This window comes from Plecotus auritus (assembly GCF_963455305.1).
Source record: "Plecotus auritus genome assembly, chromosome: 2".
Taxonomy (NCBI): Eukaryota; Metazoa; Chordata; class Mammalia; order Chiroptera; family Vespertilionidae; genus Plecotus; species Plecotus auritus.
In genome coordinates this window covers 67,508,019-67,530,275 of record NC_137771.1, presented here as the reverse complement: position 1 = coordinate 67,530,275, position 22,257 = coordinate 67,508,019, and positions in this window count along the sequence as shown.

The following is a 22,257-nucleotide window of genomic DNA, read 5'->3' as shown; positions in this document are numbered from 1 at the left end:
GTGTTTAGTCATCCTGATGCAGTGGGACTTTCTTACATTCAGCCAGTCATTCTCATTTCCAGTCAGGAAATAGCTAGAACTGACGGATGATATTCTCATCATTGCCTTAAGATCATCTTGGCTACGTATTAATATTTTTCAAATTCTCTCAATATGACAGATGATTCTTTTTAAACTTATTTACCTTGTCACCGGGACCTAATATCAAGAGAAACTTGTCAATTCATTTATTAGTGTACAGCTGTTCCTTTATTTCAGCTTTAATTTCTCACTTATGGTGGTTATCTATGGGGCTGGAAGTGTGTGAAAAAGAGCACTAGGTCATATTTGTGGTTTTTCTCTTATTGCTGTTTTGTAAAAATGGAGTGAAGAATGCATGCTTACAATCCAGGGTTTATATTAATTTCCTAGGAGCTACTATTATTCTAGAAGTTAAAACTAAAGACCAGGTGGGCCTCATGGTTTTTAAAAGTTCTTGCCCACCCTGAAACTTGATTCTTATTTAAGACGCTCACACAATGAAAATGTATTTGAAGAAAGGTCCACACCTGGTTAATAAATAATATCCCAGTTTCTGGGAGAATGTCTGGTATCTAGTATGTATTCAAATATGTGTTGGGTAATGAATACATTAATAGGTAAAATCTTCCCCTAAACTTCAACTTTCAAAATACCACTCAACAGTCTGCAAACACTGAGCACCTCTACCACCTAACAAACCCTGTCTAAGGCCCGACTCACATACCACCCTTTATAGACTCTTCTCTCATCCTTGGCACCATATTTTCTGACTCCTATAGCACTGATGCGTACATACTACCTTGTATTGTCATTATGGATACGCCTCTCTTACCTCTTGTCTTAGGCTGAAGTCAAGGACTCAAAGTCAGAGACTGTGTTTATATACTTCATTACCCCATAATGACGGATGAAGTGCCTTATATAAATAAATATCTAATAGATTTTATTTATTAACAAGTAAAACTAATATTTTCAACTTAATATCATACATCTATGTTACTGAGAACATCTAAATGATAACATATATATGAGTAAAAATGGATAAATGTGGCTAAAATTATTTCTCAATATTGTATGGGGAATTTAAACAAACCATCAGCATGCTCCTACCTAAACCCAAATCAGAGTAAAGTATGGAGGCAGGAATTCTTTGGACAACTCAAGGTCTCAGCTTCTTCAACTGGTTAAATAAATATGGTCATACTAAGGACATGCCCCTGTGATACAGCTATTATTTCATAATGTAGTGTGTGGTAGCTAGTAGGCACTCAACAAATGTTGGCTGCATCCGGATGTATAAACTACTAAGGAAACTGTGAAAACAGAGAACTAAGTAAAAAATGTAAGGCAAGAATGGCTTCATAGCATTCAGACTGGAGAATTGGCAAGATAACGAAGGAAAAATAGTAGATGCCGGAAGTGGAAGTGTTATACACCAAGGTCAGAGGCGTGAAAGATCTCAGCAAGTGACTGAGTCCATGGGCGCTGCTGCTCGGGCACTCTTAGGGACTCCTGCTCTTTTCCTTCTGGCTAATTGTTATCTAAATAGTTTCTGCCCACTTCAAAAATGTGAGAGCTCTTTTTTCCTTCTTAATTAAAGCACCCTCTATCAGCACTCGTTTCATTTTATTTGGTTTGATTTTTAGAACAGTAACTTAGTTTATTGAAATCATTTCTAATTTAATTTTAAATTCAAGAGTAAGGCAGCCACCATCAGGTTTTCAAAATACATCCTACATACATATCAAAGAAGGATTTGGCATCTAAATATGACTACTAATATTTTTTTATTTAATATTATACATCTGTGTTACTCGGAACATCTAAGTGATAACATATATGTGAGTAAAAATGGAGACATGTGGCCAAAATGTGGATGTCTTAAATTATATAGATGTTTAATAAGATATGGATTTAAATTCTAATAAAATGATGGCCATAAATAAAAATCGAATAGTTTTATATCAAAAAACATTTATCTAATTTTGGATACTTAATGTTATGTTGGTACAATATATAAATACATTCCTCCTCTAGTCATTATTGCCATTATAGTATAAGACTGTCTAAAACTTATTTGGGTCAAGGTAATAAGTATGCACTGCTTTTTCGCTCTATAAAAGGTCATTAATTCTCAAACAACTTTTTATTGCTTTTTAAAAATAGGTACTCTGTTGGATTTTTCCCAGTGATCTGGGGTCCTGCCAATCCTCCACAGATATTCACATGTTATCATTCTTGGCTCTGTGATTACATCAATTATTTTTTTGGCAAATCCAAGGTAGAGTTGGTCAAGCTCAACTAACACAAAATATGTAACACTCCAAAGTAAATTGTAGGCCAGTTCAAATTCTGCTTTACCTTTAACTTTTATCTTAGTCTTCTTCGTTTAGGCACCCCTCTATAGTTACTTTGTTTTATCATCAGGCACTTCTATACACACACATGAAACTGCCAAGAGGCTCAGGGAACAATTTAGAATCATCTAAAGCTCTTAACACTGCTAAATCCTACTTGATCCATGAAGAATAATTAGCAAGGTCGAGGGAATGTGTATGGGAATTTATCTATTTACAGTTAGGTCTGTCTGTTTGTGAACAGCCAGATGAAGTACTAAGCAAGTTCAGGTAAGCATTTAGAGCAACTCTCAAATGGCTATATAGTTTCTTAGTTCAAGGTGATAGATAGGAACTACATTGCCTTATCTCCATTCTAAATTCCAATTGAAATGACCACACATATAAAAATAAATAAATCCTTGGCAGCACTTGGAACAAACCAGAAAAAGGGAGGAGAAAGGGGGAGGACATTAGTACACCAGAAAGTTTGATGTAATCTTAGAGGGTAGGAGGCCGATTGGACTGTATTGTTAGATAAACTCCAGAAGAGTAAATCACAACTCAAAATACACGCATAGAAAAGAATAATAGCAGAGGTATAAACACTTTTCTTACAAGATCTCTTGAGAGACTCCAAACAGGTACAGCTGGAAGTTGGTCAGGGGCAGCAATAAGGGTTTGTAGCTGAAAGACCATCGTTAAAGCAGCTGGACTAGGCCACTTCTCTTTTCTCTGTCTACATGGAGCAGTTGGCTTATTTGGCGGTTGTAGTGCCCCGAGCCTGTTTATAAAAAGCCACTTGTCAACCAGCCTCATCCTTCTATACAGAGCCTAGAGGCAGTACAGCGACCATTCAGTACAGTGACCTTTGTTTAAAATGGTCCTTTTGACCTGAAAGGATACCCATGCCAGCTATCTAAATTAATAAACATAGCCCTGTGCTCAAATTTTAGTGAGCAACCTAAAATTAGCAGACATTTAAGAAAAACTAAGTAGAAAAAAAAAAAGAAAGACAAAGGTGAATAAACAAAATTGACCACAAAAGAGACAGTCACAATGGAACGAATAAAAGAGAACATTAAAAATTTCTAATTAATATCCTCAAAATTTCAAGAATATACTGTATTTGCAATATTTAAAAAGACGGCTATGAGTTTTTGAAAATTAAAAAATACAATAATCCAAAAATAAATTAAACAGTGAACTAAACATAAGCAAGCAAAGACTGAAGTTTAATTTAGAAGATGGAATTAATAAAATTTTTCATAATGGAAAAAAATGTGAGCAAAAAGCTATTTCAAGAAATATAAAGCTGCCTAGCAAGTGTGGCTCAGTGAATTGAGCATCATCTCATGCACCAAGAGATCACCGGCTCAATTCCTGGTCAGAGCACATGCCTGGGTTTTGGGCTCAATCCCCAGTAGCAGGGGTGCAGGAGGCAGTTGATTGATGTTTATCTCCCATCAGTGTTTCTCTCATTGATATTTCTTTTGCTCTCTCTCTCTGAAATCAATAAAAACACATTTTTAAAAAGAAATGTAAACACTCAATGCACAAAGTTTGGTCCACATACAAGCAGAATCAGCAGAATCATAGGTCTCACCTATGATATATTGAATCAGAATCTTAATTTTAATAAGATCCCAGGTATTTCAGGTATTTATATGCATTAAAATTTGAGAAGCACTGATATAGAGCATAGATCCAGAAGGTCCAAAACTTATCAAAAAGGTGGTTTAGAAGAAGACAATATAAACAATGAAGGAATTGGAATAACCAAAGAAATAACAAAAGAAAATAGATAATAAAATTTTCTCAAACTGGAAAAAATGTCAACTCCCAAATTCACAAACCCATCTAAAAATCAAGAGAAAGAAACAACAGTAGTAGATACATCTTTGTAAAATTTTGGAATACTAAGCAAGAAGAGAAAATTCTAAAAACTTTCAGAGAGGGAAAAAAAGTGATTACTCAAAAAGTCATGATCACCAGACTGGTATCCATGTCTTATTAACAACATAGACTATTAAAAACTATAAAGCAACTTTAAACCTAGAATTCTATATCAAATGTAGTTATAAATAGGACTTAAGTGAAGAGTAAAGGCATTTTTAGACATGAAAGGACTCAAAAAATTTTTATCTCATCTACCTTTTCTAAAGAAAGTATTATGAGGATATACTTCAGTAACATGAAAAAATAATCTAAGAAAGAGGAAGAAAATGCATCTAAGAACAGTTTAATATAATCCAGAGGTACACTAAAAGAAATTTCAGAATGAACAGTAGGCCACAAAAGTAATGAGCATAAAAAAAGATTTATATTAGTTGGAGGTGGGTTGAGGATGGTAGTGTGCATGGGAAAACAGATGTAAAAGAAAGTCATGGTAAATATTAAGCAAGCTAAAATGTGATATTATTTTGAATAATTATTGATATATATATATATATAATATGTATAATATACATTTGTTTCTTTATTACTATATTAATAATTAATAAGTTATGTTATATATTAATCCTTTTGGACTTTAGTGCTTGGAACTACATGAGATTACATTGCTTTTTCTATGTGCCTTGTCATACACGATTCTAGAAAAAGTAGTATTCTTCATTTTTAAATACTGATTATTTCAGAAATATATATTTTTATCAAACTATAGACAATTCACAAAACACGTTGAACACATAACTAAAATGTAAATGGTACAAATGGAATGATATCAATATATAAGTGCAAATTATGATAATAATAATGATATTTATGTATATTTTGCTTTAAACTGTAAAAATGTAAAATACAATGATTCAGCTGTGAAAAGTCAGTGGGGATAAGAAAAGAAGAAAAATTGTAGGTGCACAGACTTCTTCATTTCATCTAGTATAGAGAAAATAGAGTAATTCTAAAGTTGGTGATTGAAAACCTCTTATATAATAAAAGCCCAGTGACCATAATGGCATAACGACCAGAACTACCACTCGACCAGTCGCTATGAGGTGCATTGACCACCTCTCAGTCCCTCCCCCGAGCCCGCAGGCTCCGATCGCCAGATGGAAAACGGAGAATCACAGGGAACCGGGGTGGGTGGTGGCGGCAGGGCAGGACTGGGGACTGGCAAGCAGGTGGAAGATGGCCCTGATTGCAGGCTAGGCCTAGGGACCCTACCCACACACACTTTCATGTGCTGGGCCTCTAGTAGAGAATAATATCAAGTAGTAGAGATAACTACTAGAAAAGCTAAAACAAACAATAACAACACCAAAACAAAACAAAACCAAAACACACCTGAGACAGAGGGAAAAAGTAAGAGTATGAATATATTAAAGTTTTTATCTTTCATCTGGAAACCAACAGATATAGTCTGAAGTCTTAACAAAACCAAGAGTACAATGTTATTTAGAAATATGATGCTAAATATCAGAATAGCTAAAAAGAAAAGCAATCAAAGTTGTCTTTGGAAACCTTTGGAGATCAGTAGAGAACAGTGAGGATAAATTTATGTTTCATCCATTTCCCATCTCTACAAGTTTGAATATTTCAACCATTACATATATAATGTTTATATATATTATATATGTAGTTACCACTAAGCTGAATACTTATAAGGACAGAAAATTTACTAGTAATTTGGTTGATTCAATACATTTTTTGAGCATCTACTATGTGTGCTCTTATGGTAAGCATTGGGTCTATAACAATGAGCCAGACAAACATGGTAAGCTTACCATGATAGCGCTTACTGTCTACCAATAAAGACAGACATTAAGTAAATAATTACACAAATAATTGTTCATACACTTGTGTTATGTACTGTAAAGAATGTGTGTATAATGAGAAATTATAATGGGAATTTAAACCTGAGAGACCAGACTGCTTTGGGCAAAGTTGTGTAATAAGTAGTATAACAAAATTTGACTTCTTGGTACTGACATATAAAGGCTATTGGATCCACAGAAAATAATCAGTAAGACACAAATGTTTAACTAAAGGCAACTAAAATAGCTCCCACTTAAACTAAGTTCTGTCTTTTATTCAATATAAGTCAAGTCAGAAATAAAAGCATTTACAGATTGTTTTGTTTTCTGAACTTGAGAAATTTCTCCCCCAAATGAATCAAATCACTTAAAAATTTTTTTCCAAAAAATAATATATTGAAAGCTGACAATTTGGCAATCTGCTGTGAGGCAAGGTGAAGATCAACCCACTTTAACATTTGAAAAAAAAAAAAAGCAAATTTTTTCAGAGCTGTCAAGAACTTCAAGTTGTGAAGGAAGTAATTTGATCTCCTGCACTTAAAAACTATTTACTTACCCATTTCCATCAGCATTCACTCACATAAACTAAGTGTGAGGGCCAGAAAGCATATTTTTATTCAACCTGTATCCAACTGGGATATGGAATAGAGTGTGAGAGAGTTGTGGGTCTTCTGATGTGACCAGAGGGCTGGCCAGCCAGGGAGGCCTGTCCTGAGCAGAAGAGGAGTTTCAAGGGGCACAAAAGGAGAGTACATTAAATAGTTAGAAGACCATTTTATAATGTAATAGAACTGTCATTACTGGCCCTTAAAACAGTCGGGGTTTTCTTATGTGCCATGGCAAAATTAAGATAGTCGAGCCAATTGTCACCTGCTGGGACCCCAGAATGGAAAACTCAATACATACAATGAACCGGCAGCACCCTCCTTACATTTACCCAACTGAGATTCCTATGCCATCCTGTCTGCATTCACACACTCCCCAGCTTTCATACCCATTTTCAATGGTTCTGGTTTGGCAACCTGTTAAGCTCATGCATTGAATCAGAAAGCTGATTGGGACACTTTCTGACTGGTTGTTCCTTTGGAAACTATCCATTAATGTCTATTTCAACCCCAAAAGTCTATATGTACAGATGCAGTAGATAGAATACATGGAAAGAGTTTATTCTTGTGCCATCCAAGCAAAATCAACTAAGCAAGAAGTTTTTCCCACAAAGAAGGAAGTTATTTCAACCTGTACACTATTGTTCTTGAGATGGCAAATGTAATAATAGGTGAATCAAAGACTTTTAACATTTAAAAAGTCAACAGATATTAGATTGCTAATTGCCTCTATGTGCTTCCCAATTTTAGAAATTTTACCAAACCACTAGAAAACTAAAGTTAGGACAATAATTTCAAAGAAGGTTAAATTTCAGATTGACTTCCTTGGGAACCCCAAAAAGAAAGCAGTGTTTATTTATCAATGTTACCTTGTTGTTTTCTTTTTGGGGGGATAAGGTGTATTTGATTTATTAAATCCCTTCCAGTCTTCAGTCTTACATTAACACTAATAATTTTCTGCTTTGGAGAACACCTGGTATTTTATGCTAGCGTGTTCCAGAATCATCTTAGAAACATGAGCACAGCATTTACTTCATGCCAATACCCTAAATGCTTTACATATATTAACTCATATAATACTCATACATTCCTAGAAGGTTAATATACAGGGGGGCCTACCTTTAGGGAAGGTAGATTTGGTTAATATTCAAAGTCACACAGCTAAATATGTGGTGGAGATGGCATTTAAACCCAAGCAGTCTGTCCCCAAGAACTCTAGTGTAAAAAGCATATCTTGTAAATAAATATCGTATTTTTACTTGGACTATCATTATTGTTTCATCAACTTCTATCTTGAGAGTAGGTGAGCCTCAGGTGTCAGTGATTCCTTACCTCTTGAACATTCTCTCTCTTCCCCTGGGCTCTACCTGCATTTCCAGCCTGCCTGTCAAACAGTTAATGATCTGCACACAAACACTTATGTGAACTAGTGGAGCTCAGCCTTTAAAAAAATCCTAGGGGAATCCTTTAAAGACTCTTTCACAATATGAATAATCACCCCCTAATTTATTCATCTGTAAAATGAACTTCTTCATTGTACAGATTTTCTTCAGACAGGGCCACCTTGAATCATGTTGTTTTAGCTCTTCTCAGATGCATCTGCATTGTTTCGACACTGTGATCCAAGAAATCTGATTATTTCAAGGTCCACAACAACCATTCTCCTTTTAGAGTGTGTAAAAATGAAAGGTATGTAGCACAAAAACTCTTTGTTAGAGAATATTTCTCACAAAATGGAGATGTTAGCTCCTCTTACTTGCTTGGAATGCTTATTTGTTCAGACACAGGACAGTGAAAATGAAATGTAAGTGTCCAGAATATTACTGTATTTCTATTAATTTTAATTTTGTCAAGCCAAACTGTTTCCATAAAATACAAAATTAAACTTTTATATCAACTCACTACTCACTTTAATGTCAAGACATTTTCTGTTCTATATGCTTTTTAGACTTTTGAGTAAGTTTCAGCCAATCCTGATTGCTATAATCACCTCTTTCTCAGCTCTACCAGCTCTGAGAGTTCCATCCACCCTTTGGCAGTTTCAGTTTTCTGACATCAACAACAAAACCAGACTAAAGCATATCTCTGGGTACTTTAAGCAAAAACTAAAGCTATCCAAGAAGGGCAGACATTCCAAAGTTGCCACCAAGTCAATCAATGATAAATGAATGCACAACTTGACATTGGAAGCATATAATGGCTTTTGTCTCAGTTGCTGAACTCCACGTTTTGATCTGGAGTACTCACTTCAAGCTCGAGGTTGAAATTTAGCTCTTCTGTTGTAATAGAAAACTATCCCAATTAATGGCCAGCACTGGAGATAAACATTAATGGGAATAACCTATTCATTTCCCCCTGAAGTCTCTGAAACACATTTTCTAAACTCTTCCATGTGATCTGGATCATGTTATGGATTTGTTAACTTTGCGATACATTCGATTGAAACATCATAATTCTTTCCATGACAACAGTGTCTGATGTTACAGATGCCCAACCAGCAAGGTCAAGAGTTGACAGATGGATGTTTGGAGCCACGTAATTACAATTCCCAAACCATTTTAAAGAATGTAACCGAAGAAAGGTAGACGCTGGACTAAAACACACCAAACAATAAAAACACAAAAATAATTGCTTCAAATTTAATGAATCTTTCTTTGATATGACAACCAATCCAAGAATCTCTGAATTCCCTTTCTCTCGTAAAAGTCAAAACACTTTTTAGATGGTAGCAGTTTATCTAAATTACTGTTTTTTCTCCATCGGTCTTTAGGCGTAATCTCATTTGCTTTTATGGATATGGTAACCCTTCTGAATAGCTTTTAACCTTTTAAAAGTAGCCTTGACCCAAAGAGCCTAAAAAATTTTTAATACAAAATTGAATAATAAAAATTGAACAATTGAGTGCTTTTCTTCCCAGCGGTATGCATGCGGTACTCCAAGTGCTAGAGCAGACTTTCTGCTGGAATAAAATAATTAAAATACCTGTATAGAGCTGGATTCTAGCAGAAACCTTCAGCTTTGACCTCTGTTTCATTGGCTCCATTGTTCCTCCTGCCACCACAATATCCTGGCTTTCTCTCTCCCAAAGAGAGCGTGTGCTTTCTCCTGCAGCACATCTGCTTCCAAGGGCTCTTGCTTCAAGTGCCCAGTGCATCATTATGGTAAAGTTAAGAAATCCTCAGCCTAAGATTGTCTCTTTCAATCACATAGCATGTAGATAACTTTGTAACTAAATGGTATAAACCAAGCCTTTTGTTTGTTTGGTGGGGGGTTTTCTGGGGCATTTGCTATATTGAGTGTATTAAGATAGAGGACAACATGATCCACAAATAAATTCACTTAAAAAATTTGTGTTGTGCCATTTAATTAAAAAATTAAAAGGAAAAAAAAAGGCAAGATGGCATTCCTGCCAGCCTGTGAGAAGGGGTAGGGGGCTAGCCTCCAGCCCAGTGCCAGGTCAGGCGGGGTCCTGGTGAGAGCTAGGAGAGGGAGAGGAGGCCCTTCCCCAGGAGGAGCTACTCTTGACCCCTCGAACTTGGACGTGGCTCAGATCCACCCTCCTGCTCCCGGAGCTCAGGAAGACCTATTGTTGGGAATGTCAGTCAGCTGACATTCTGCCTCCTGCTTTCTCTATCTGAAAGGGGGATCTGCATTTTCTAAGCCAGTTGGCAGCAGGCGCCCCAAACAGCAATGCACTGCAGGCCGCTGTATGGACTGTCACCCTGTGATAAGTGTGCCAGCTCAGTGGTGCACAGGTTTTCAGATACCCTCCCTTGGGCTATCAGCCCCCTCCTCCTCCCCGCTCCCCTCGCACACACTGAGCATCAGGCTCTCAGGCTCACTTCTCAACATCGTTATAATAACCCATCCCGGCCAGTGATGCTTAAAATTGAACCATGGTTCAGGGGAGCAGTAGGTCCTCCCTGCAAGCACCCTCATGTGTTAAACAGCCATGCCAGGTAGAGCTCTGCCTTCTCAGAATCGACTACTTATGGAGACCATCTGTCAACGGAAGTTAGTTTTTATGCAAGTCCTCTAACCCAGCATTTGAAGGATAAACAAACTTGTACTTACATCCTTTTCTTTAAGAGCAGTATTTCCCTGAATGTCCGTGCTAGCTGCCTGCTTCCACGGGGGGCGAAACAAGCGCATTGTGGAGCCCCTCTGGTACCTCCAACATGACGGCGAGTGTGCAGCTGAGACTTGCCATGCCAGGCCCTTTGGACGGTTGGAATTATTTCATTTGGCACCATGATTGCCTCAAATGATACATATTTTCAGAGAGAAAAACACTGCAAAAGTAAACTCAAACCAATAGGGACATTTGTTCTCTGGACTTAAAATTAATTTCCTGTATTTCTCTGGCTTTAAAAAAAAATCTGTTGAAACTGCAACCTTATGAGAGGAAAAATCAGAAACTATTTCTTTTACACTGAGCCCAGTATCAGATGAAATGGAAATGTAAGGATTTCCTTAGCGGGAGCCCACTGGACTTCTGCAGCTGAGAACCGAGGTCTGCAGGCTGTTTCAGGTTAAGACCTTGCTCCACTCCATGTTAGGTAATCAGATGTCATTTAGGCAAAATAAATGGGAAGTACTCAGGGAATCAGAAGAGGTGAAAGAGCAGAATCTGGTTTGGATAAAAGTTTAATTCTTCAGTTCCAAGAGGCATAGCCCTTCGAAGATGCTGAGCAAAGTCAGACAGGAGTGGCGGAGTAATGAAGATGGATGCAGCTTGTTATCAGCAAGCCGTTTACTAGGGCTTGACATAACCTTAAACATTGCAGATAGCTCAATGGCACTTGCCACTAAAGCCCTAATTAATGAATAGCAGGCCCTAAATTAACAATGTGCATTTACAGATGAATTCTGGGCACTCATTAAATGATGTTCAAATACCAAGCAGAAACTGCTGGCTTATTCCTGCTGGGCTGCTCCATCCACTGGGTGTTTGGGAGGAGTTTCCACCAGGGCTGTCCTGTCTCCCAGGCCCAGAGACCAACTGCGGAGCAGAGAGGGACACAGTTCTTGGGGGCACTGGGCAGAGAAGCAAGCTCAGCTTAGAGTGGTGACACCTGTGCTGCTAGTTAGAAGGGATCAGAAATGATCTCATATTTAGTTGGTGCTGCCAATAAAAGTTAAAAAAAAATGAATTCTAACCAACTCTACCAAGGATGGAATGAAGCTTTTCGGAGAGCAGCCCCACCGTGCACTTTCGTGGGCGGGCTGGAATGTTCTCTGGGAACGGAAGGTTTGGACAATGTGTAGATTTGGTTGGCGAAAGCTTCATTAATAAACAATTAAGGGCTTGTGGTGAGGGAGCAGGGGTCAGCTGGCACTAATGCTGACTGCCCCTTGCACTGAAGGGGAGGCCCAGCCCAAAAGCTGAGGCACAATGACCAGAGCCAACCCAAAATGCTTTCTGCAGCAAACAGTAGCCAAGCTAATTATCTAACTCGTTTTGGTGGGGAGGTTTCCTCTTGATTTCAAGGAATAAAATGGGGAGCTGTGGACTTAACAAGGATGTAGCCCTACGGGAAGGTATATATATGTGGCTATTAAATAATATTGCTTTCAACTCGCACAGAAGTAAAACACAGACAGAAGCCAAGTGTGAGTAAGAAATTGGAAAGTCAATTAAGTGGAAAAGAAACATTCTAAAAACTTTTGTGAGAGGTGGCAATAAAAGGGGTTCTTGTGAAGCTATGGTGAGGAGTGGAGTGGATTTAAGAGAAGATGTTCAGGAAACATCTCTTTTTGAGTGATGTCTGCTCTGCTCTGGCTAACGTCCTGGACAGGGCTCTTCTGTCGAGGGGGAAACGTCCCAAGGTTTAGGGGCCGTCACTCTCCGGAAGCATCCATGCTAAAGAAAGCACAGCTGCCCGCTGAGGGCACAGGGCAGAAGTTGTGGAAGAGCCCGTGCAAATTCCCCACATTGCAGTGCCAAGGCCCATGTATGGTCAAAAACAAAGGCCTTCTCTTGCTTCTATGGATCATTCTCACACCAGGCTTTTCAAACTTGGATTTGTGTATGTTCAGGGATGGGTATTTCCCCTGGCCCCATAGAGGCAGTATAAAAGCAAACCCAGTTTGCCAAAGGAGAAAAAAAAATAACTCTTAATTTTAAAATGCCAAAGGGAGTTTTGTTGGGGCAGGGGCTAGGGCTCGGGGGTGCTATACTCTGCATGCCTGCCGCCTAAATATTCCTAAGTAATTAATGGGTAGGAATTGAGCTAAGTGAGGGGAAAACAGGTGTTTCTCTTTTCCCAAGGGCATCTCTCATTTATTATATATCTAGTCAAAAGTTTCTTTTTGAGCAGACTTTGTCACATACAGCTAAACAGAAGCTGTGCTAAAAAGAACCCTAAGCAATCATTTTAAGAGCTGCCCTCATTCCACATTGTGTGACTGAATACAAATCCTTTATTCTTCCCAGTTTGATGATGAGATGGAGATTTAACCTCTGCTTGCCATCATTATCAGTTCACTGCATTTCTGAGTCTAAACCACAAAGCTCCTGACAATGTAAGTTCCTGGATGTTTGCCCTTGCCCTGTTCCCCCCACGCCCAAAGCAGTCCAAATACAGAGCTTACTGGGAGAGAAGAAGATCAATGGGAAACAGTTTCTCATTACAACATTCCCCTAGATTTCTCAGAACTCCATCCACGGGATCTCTAGTCCCAGTGGTCATACAATTAGGGAAGAAAAAAAAGTGAAATTCAGACAGTAAAAGAGAATGAGCAAGGGAGACACGCAAATCACAGCATCTCTTTCTGCCTCCTTTATAAGCTGCATAGCCCAGCTCATCATAGCATATGTGTGTAGGCTGCATTTCCTCAGGTTTCAAAAGTCTGATGGTTCAATGATAAATGTATGCCACAATGGAGCAACTAAAGAACTATCTTTTATAGAACAGTCACTGGCAAAATTTCAAGATTCCCTAACCCATTTTCAGATTCAAAGGTTTCCTGGGGTATCTCATATGTGTCCAAAATCACTGCAAGCGTCCTCTGTTTCCACAGTATGGCATTTGCTCTGTCATTCCTGACTCCCAGAATGACTCTCCAGATGTTATAACTGACATCAATGTTCAAGCCAGATATTTCCACCCGAATAGCCTCTTTTAAGAGTCTGACCTTGGCCTGTAGAAGTTTTCCCCGACCTACATAAAAGGAACCCAGGCTTTTCCAGTTTAACATATTATCTAGGAAGTTAAAGGCTAGTCAGTTATTCATTGGAGGGTCTACTCCTTAGGGGACACGTCATCAACCCCAACCTGACAGCTATAAATTGTCTCTCTGACCACAGAGCATTTCATCAGCTATTTATACCATCCCAGATTGTCATGTCGAGGTAAGCCCACATTGGCTGACTTTAGTAGAAGCTCTCACTCTCAGATCCTCAAATTAACATAGTCAACTGAAATAATTTTACCAAAAGTCTTGCTGTTGCATACAGGATAATATATTAACCCAGATGTTAGCCTTATCTTGTAGGAGTGCCTCTTGCATTTAGATCAAGCATAACAGAAGTTTGCTTCTCATTCAAATAAATAAATAAATAAATAAATAAATAAATAAATAAATAAATAAATAAATAAATCTAGAATGGTGCTCTTTCAAGTAAGGATTTCCATCTTAACTCTATTGTCTTCAACACATGGCTCCCAAGGTCACCATGCCCTTTTGTATCAAACTGAATGAAGGGAAAAGAGATGTACAAACATTCCTTAACCCCTCTGACTAAGCATTAACATCCTGTGTACAATCCATTGGTGAAAACCAATTGCATGATCCCTCCCAGATATACTAGTAAGGGGTAGAGAGCTAAAGATATAGTCCATGGCTAGAAAATCATTTCTCAGCCATAACTTTATACCTTGGAAGAGGAAACACAAATGTTGAGGGGATCCAGGCATCTCTGCCAGAACACTAGACTAATACTGGTATATCTTAACAAAAGAACTATAACAGTATATATTTCATTTCAATTTGCTTTATTTTGCTTACTTATGTTTTAGGTATATTATCCCTTTTAGTTCTTATCATAAACTAAAATGAGACAGGTCAGATATTATTATTCCACTTTCAAAGAGATAATGTAAAGAATCTTTTAAAAATTGTTTGAAGAATTAACATAAGCTAAGGAAAGTAATGTCAGAGAAAAATGGCAGAATAAGGACTTCGAAAAATCTGCTCCTTCATAAAAGCCAAAAGAACAAAAAGCAAAGTTTTTCAGGAATCTGGAAATTAATCAAAGGCTTGCAACAAGGAATTTTTACTCAATAATCTCTATAAAAAAAAAAAAAAAAGCTATATGGTGTTTTAAGTTCCATCCCTTTCTTCTCAGTGATGATGATATACACTTGAAAACTAACAGCCCCACAATTTCAATAAATATTAGCAGTCTAGCAGCTACCAGTGGGTTCCCAAAGAACTGTTATTATTTGACCAGTTCAGTTTCCTACCAACTTTCATGTGAAGGGTTGTCTTTATTTGACCTGACTCAGGCTTATTAAGCAAGAATTTTATACCCAGCTAAACTATCCTTTAAAAAAAAAAAAAAAGGAGAAATTAAAACATTCCCAGGTGGACAAAAGCTGAGAATTTGTCACTAGCTGACCTATCCTATAAGAAATACTAAAGGGAGTTCTTCATGAGAAAATTAAAGGACACTTGACAGTAAATAAAACCCACATGAAGAAATGGAGAGTATTAGTAAAGATAAATATAGGTACATAGGTAAATATAAAGGCATTATAAAACCTTTGTAATTATTTTCTTCCATAACATTTTAAATACAATTGCATAAAGCAATAATTATAAATCTGTTAATAGGCAAATAATGTATAACTAGAGGCCCAGCACACGAAATTATGTGCAAATAGGGTCCCTAGACCTAGCCTGTGATCATGGCCATGTCTAATGCCCCGTGACGCCCTGTGACACCTTGCAACACCCCGTGATGCTCCCCGCCACCGCCCCACAACAGTCCTCGACTCTTCCCACTCCGCGACGCTCCTCACCCTGCTACTGCTCTGCGACGCTCCACAAGGCTCCACGACACTCACCTCTACTGCCCCACGACACTCTGCGACACTCACCTCCACCACCCCATGACACTCCACGAAGCTCCCTGCCCCACGACGCACTGCAACGCTCTCCACAGCCACCCCACGATGCTCCAGAATGCTCCCCACCACGGCCCCACGATGCTCCTCATCCCGTGACACTCTGTGACACTCACTGCTGCCACCCCGCCACTGGAAGCTCACTGCCACTTGCCGCCTGCCACCCGCTGCCACTCAACAGTTCCCAGTCCCGCCCTGCCACCACTTCCCTCCCTCCCCCATTCACCATGGTTCCACGTTCGCCATGCTTCTATCAGAGCATGTGGGATGGGGGCGGGAGGGACTGAGAGGTGGTCAATGCACCTCATGGCGACTGATCGAGCGGTCTTTCCAGTCTTTACAACTTATGGTCCTGGCCTTTTATTATATAGGATGGTGTCATTTGTAAAACAATAATATGACAAAGGAAAAGGGAGGAAATTCAGCTAAGAACAAAGTTTTTATAAATTATTGAAATTAAGTGGATGTTAAAACAAACTAAATTGTGATAAATTATGATGTTAAGTGTAATACCCATGGAAAATATTAAGAAATTAACTCCAAAATATAGCAAAAGGAGCAAAGGAATTAAGATGCCACACTTGAAACCATGTAACCCAGAATTTATTAGTGAAAATAATATAGGAGCAGGAAAGATATGACATATAGAGAACAAATAGAAAAATGGAAATCCTACATTATCAGTGAGTATATTAAATGTAAATGAATTAAACATTCCAATAAAAAGACAAAGATTAGCAAAATGTATTTAAAAAACCATGATCTTACTCAAGGGGAGAGAAATATAGAGGTCATGGGATATTGGGTTATCACATAATTCTGACTATCATAAGTAGATTGTTCCATGTACACCAACCAATATGAACCTTGTTAAGTTATAACCATATACAAGCACCATCAGTGTTTGGACACCATTTGGAGAGACCTGGTCAAGCTATACACCATCAAAGCCAGACTCTGCTTAAGTAGAAGACCTAACAGTAGTTTCCAACCTTGGCTACCCATCAGAATAACCTGGAAATTCATGTAGTCTAATTTCTAGAAATTCTGATTCAATATAGAATATGTAACTCTCTCCACCACACCCCAACATGCACACATGCACACACAGAGACATATCTATGTTTTTGAAAAGTTCAGATATACAACAAGGTTGAGATTTGTTACATTAAGACTCTGCAAGCCACAATTAAATGAGAAGAATAAAAACAGTACTGTGAGTAAGCTCCACTGACTGGCTACATCGTTAAATTTATATACATATATAACTAGTTATAATATTTACTTTAAGCTTCAATTTCCCCTCACTTTTTATTCATAGGGGAAAATTGTATCATGGAAAAAGAAACCTGTGATTTAAAAATCAGACATACTTGAAATCAAAACTCTACTCCACATGTCACTTGTTTATAATCTCCATAAATACTAAACATGTCAGTCTTGGTTCCTCATCCGTAGAGTGAGAATTATCAGTACCTATCCCGCCCACCTCTCAGGAGGAGGATGAAGATGAAAAGGACTGACAAACTCTTCTAAATACATGCTGCTAGAGGGAAATCTGAGGCTTTGTTCTGCAGTCCCCTTGGCTTTTGGCCTGCAGCAATTCCTTGATTCTGTCCTGTAAGTATCCTGGGAGAACTGGTCCTCTTATCCAGTATTTTTGGAAAGGTAGGATGAGTTTCCGGAGAGAGGACTGCTAAGAAACCTGCCCCCTTTCTGGTGGGTGCCTTCCATTCCTTCTATTCAGCCTCCCCTTTGTGAGAACTGCTTGACAGGCAGGAAAAACATACATCTGAGCACAGCAAAGTTGTCTGTAGGTACAAGGGAAATGTTCCCTAGAAATTTTTAATCCTATATAATAAAGAGGTGATATGCAAATTGACCATCATGCCCTCACAAGATGGCTGCCTACTACCAGGCCGGCAGGGGTGGGGGTAGTGAGGGATGACCAAACAACTGAACAAGCAGGCTGCATGAGGTGACCAGGCCAGGAGGGGGAGCAGTTGGGGGCAATTAGGCTGGCAGGGGGTCAGTGAGGGGAAACTAGGCCAACAGGGAGGAGAGTTGGGGGTGACCAGGCCGGCATGGGGGGGCAGTTAGGGATGACTAGGCTGGCAGAGGGGGGCAGTTAGGGGTGACCAGGCCAACAGGGGGGGCAGTAAGGGGTGACCAGGCTGGTGGGGGGGGGCAGTTAGGAGCAACCTGGCTGGCAGCGGAGGGCAGTTTGGGGTTATCGGGCCAGCACGCAGAGGCAGTGAGGGGCAATTAAGCCGGGGGGGGGGGGGTGGGGACAGTAGTTAGGGGTGACCAGGCAGGGAGGCAGGTGAGTGATTAGGTGCCAGCAGTCCAGGATTGTGAGAGGGATGTCTGACTGCCGGTTTAGGCCCAATCCCCAAGATCAAGCCTAAACCGGCAGTTGGACATCCCCCAAGGGGTCCCAGATTGGAGAGGGTGCAGGCTAGTCTGAGGGGACCACCCCTCCCATGCACAAATTTCGTGCACCGGGCATCTAGTATCATATAACACTCAACCTCACATGGCATTACACATAAATTGGACATGCATGGGCAATTCTAGTACAAAATACCCACTCCTGCACCCACCACCCCATACTTCCCTTTGCACCCACCTGGTTATCCTTGATTTGTAACCACTCAGAACCAGCTCTGCCACTGGCTTACCCAACCCTGTGCACTCAATACTTCACTTCTCTCACCAGTAGGAGAGGTTAGAAAAGGCAGGACATGTGGCCTGACATGAATGGAAAAAGAAATATAGAATTCTCCATAAAAACAGGTCTGTCAACAATAGAGCCCGGCTGGTGTGGCTAAAGGGTTGAGGGTCAGTCCAGGAACCAACAGGTCACCTGTGTGATTCCCAATCAGTAAACTTGCCCGGGTTACAGGCTCAATCCCCAGTGTGGAGTATGCAGGAGGTGGCCCATAGATGATGTTTCTCTCTCATCTATGTTTCTATCTATCCCTCTCCCTTCCTCTCTCTCTAAAAAGCAATAAAAACATATTTTTAAACAATTGAGCTTTTATATTCTCAAATTTGCAATTAATAATCTGATTTATCTCACTTAAAATTTTTTTTCAGAGAATGAAGTAAGATAATATATGTCAGATGCAGTTTGTAATTTGTTAGGCACTAAATAATCATGTGGTTTAATGGCAGGATCTCAAAGTGGGTCAAAAAAATTAGGAGGGAGTAATTCTCATTTCCTGAAGCCTTTTCCCGTGTGTCACATTGTCCTGTTATCATTAATTGTGCGTGTGTAAATCATCCTCTTGGACAATAAGCTCCTTCAGAGCAAGGACTGTCTTTTCTGTTCAAAATTTTGGTTTTACTAGAGTAGGAGGCACGATCTGACAGTCAGGAGGGCAGGGAATTTTGACTGTTTGGTTTACAGCTATATCCTGTGCACTTTTGACCGGGGCCTGGTACAGAGTAAGCACTCAATAAATAGTTGTTGAATAAATGAATAAGAAATGTTGGCTGGAGTGAGTTAAGATTAGGCAAAATTTTATGTGGTAAAGTGAAATGGCACTTGTTTTCATCTTTAGAGAGGAGCAAGCAAGACTGGCTGAAGGCAACGTTCTTAGTTTTTGAGATTCCCTCTCAGAATGTCTCTCCCTCGCCCTCCTTGCCTCTTTACTTTTCTCTCATTCTTTGTACCCCAGCACATTTCACATTGTTGTATGATTGCTCAAAACCCTTGCCTTACACTCTGGCCCAGGTTTCCTTATTCAAGCTCCCAGATTGCCTTCACTCTTTAGCCCCTTCCATTTACCACCTCTTCATTACATTTCCTGTCCTGATAGGTCATAGCAAAGTTAAGAAATCACTCCCGTCCTGTTTCTGGAGTGTTTTCTCTGCCTGCACTCCACCTTCTCTCCCCCAGATCTCCATAGCCTATGCAGTACTTCCACTTCTGCCTTATCATTCACTATTTACCACCTATTTTACAGGAGGGATGTTATATGACTCAGGGTTCTCCAAAGAAACAGGACCAGTGGGATGTACATAGAGACAAATATTAAATATAAGAATTGGCTCATGTGAGTATGACAACTGAGAAGAACCCAGATCTGCAGTCAGAGAGCAGGGGATTCAGGGCAGCCGATAGTGTAGTTCCAGTCCAGTCCAAGTCCGAGGACTTGAAAACCAAGAGAAGTGATGATATAGTTTCAGTTGGAAGACTGCAGGCTTGAGACCCAGGAAGAGCTGATGTTTCACATCAAGTCTGAAGACAGGCAAAAGCTGGGGTCCCAGTGTGAAGGTGGACTGGCAGGGCGCATTCTCTCTTACTCCTCTTTCTAGGGCCAGGGGCAGCCTTTTTGTTCTATTCAGTTCTTTTTTTTTTTTTTTAAATATATTTTATTGATTTTTACAGAGAGAAAGGGAGAGGGATAGAGAGCTAGAAACATCGATGAGAGAGTAACATCGATCAGCTGCCTCCTGCACACCTCCCACTGGGGATGTGCCCGCAACCAAGGTACATGCCCTTGACCGGAATCGAACCCGGGACCCTTCAGTCCGCAGGCCGACGCTCTATCCACTGAGCCAAACCGGTTTTGGCTCTATTCAGTTCTTGAACTGATTGAATGAGGCCCACCCTTATTAGGGAGACCAATCTGCCTTACTCAGTCTTATGATTCAAATGTTCATTTAATCTCAAAACACCCTCATAGACACACCCAGAATAATGTTCAACCCAGTATCTGGATACTCTGTGGCCCAGTCAAGTTGGCAGGTAAGATTAATCATCACAGTATGAACTTGTCACCTTAGCCACCTGCCTAAATATAAATTGTTTTAGCTTATTGCTTCTCTGAGGCATTTATCATACTTTTTTTTTTCTTCTAGAACTTAATGATGGCATCCCAGAGCAAGTGCTATGAAATGAAAGCTGTCCACCACTCCCAGCCTCTGCCTTGTCTCACTTCCCAAGCCTGAGGCCCCAGAAATGGCTCATTGCAGGACAACACCTCCCTAAAATGAACCCCTGATGCCTGCAGGGAAGAACTGTGGGCAACCACATCCTCTTTATTCTCCTTCTCTGCTCACCCCTCAGCCTATAAACGTTGACTTTGTGCCTCAAACACATTCACCCTTTTCATTTCTGTGACCTCCCATGGATGCCTAATGGCTAGGCAACCCAATCACCAAGATTCATGTAGTTATGTAGTTAAATGTGTCAAATAAACATTATTGTAAGTTTTAGTTTGTGCTAAACACTGTGTTCAAGTTAAAAGGACATGGGATGAGTAATCAGAAAACTTGAGTTTGAATACTGGCACCATTACTTGCTAGAAATATGAAAATAAACAAAACAGTAAATTCATTGAGCCATAGCCTCCATTCACTACTTAAAAAACAAAACAAACAAAAACTTTAAAAAGCCTCTGAAAGACAGGAGTCTTAAGCAAACTCTTCTGTAAAGCCCAGGAATCAAATAGAAAAGGAAGGAAAGAAACATACCCAAACTTTGGGAAAGGCGAAAATCAAAAAGCAGAAATGGCTGTGCAATTGCTGCAACTAATAGGAAGTGCATTGTCCTTGGAGGAGGCATTTCGTTCACCATAGCAGGACAGAGACACTATACTTTCCAAAAGGCCTTCATTTATCATAAAAACGGTATCTGGTATCATGCAGACCAGCTGTGAGGCTCTCCAAGGGTGAAAGAGACAGGACAAATTGTGTCCGAGGGTGGAGGCAGAGAGGGTCACAACTCTTCCAGTGCAGCCACGTAACCTATGGGGCAGCAACAACAAACTGGCCTCAACTCAAACACTCCCAAAGCAAAGGTGGGGTTATGGCAGAAGGCATACACAAGGAAAATTCATATCTCTGCTTGGTAACGGATGTTCTCTTGTACTCAAAAGGTTTGGGTGAATTATGAAAGACATTTATCAGACATTAAAGAATTCCAACACTGGAAAAAATTTACCATCATTTATCAGAAGCTTGAAGCTACAATGTATTTTTCATTATGTGACATGGAAACACATGTGCAACGAGGGGGTGGGTTTCTCTACAACATCAGATCCACACTAGACTACTAGTATTTAGATTCAGCCAAATACAGGACAGGGCACTCCAGGTCATCAAACATCTTAAAGCTAGAAACAAAAATCATTCCAAATGGTACTTAAATACAATGAAAACTGAAACCCCCATATCACATAACTTAACCTTTGGTATTGCATTGTGATGAGGGCAATAGGCTTGAACATGACCAAGTCAAATGAAGTTTATGTTCAACTGTAAGCAGGATAGATTCCACCTTATACCTATTCTCTCCAACCTCACTGAGGCTTTACACTCTTAATCGCATCTGCTTCTCCATGGCCTGATCAGGCCTTAATTGTCTCTAACTGATCTCAATTTGTCCCCTAGAACT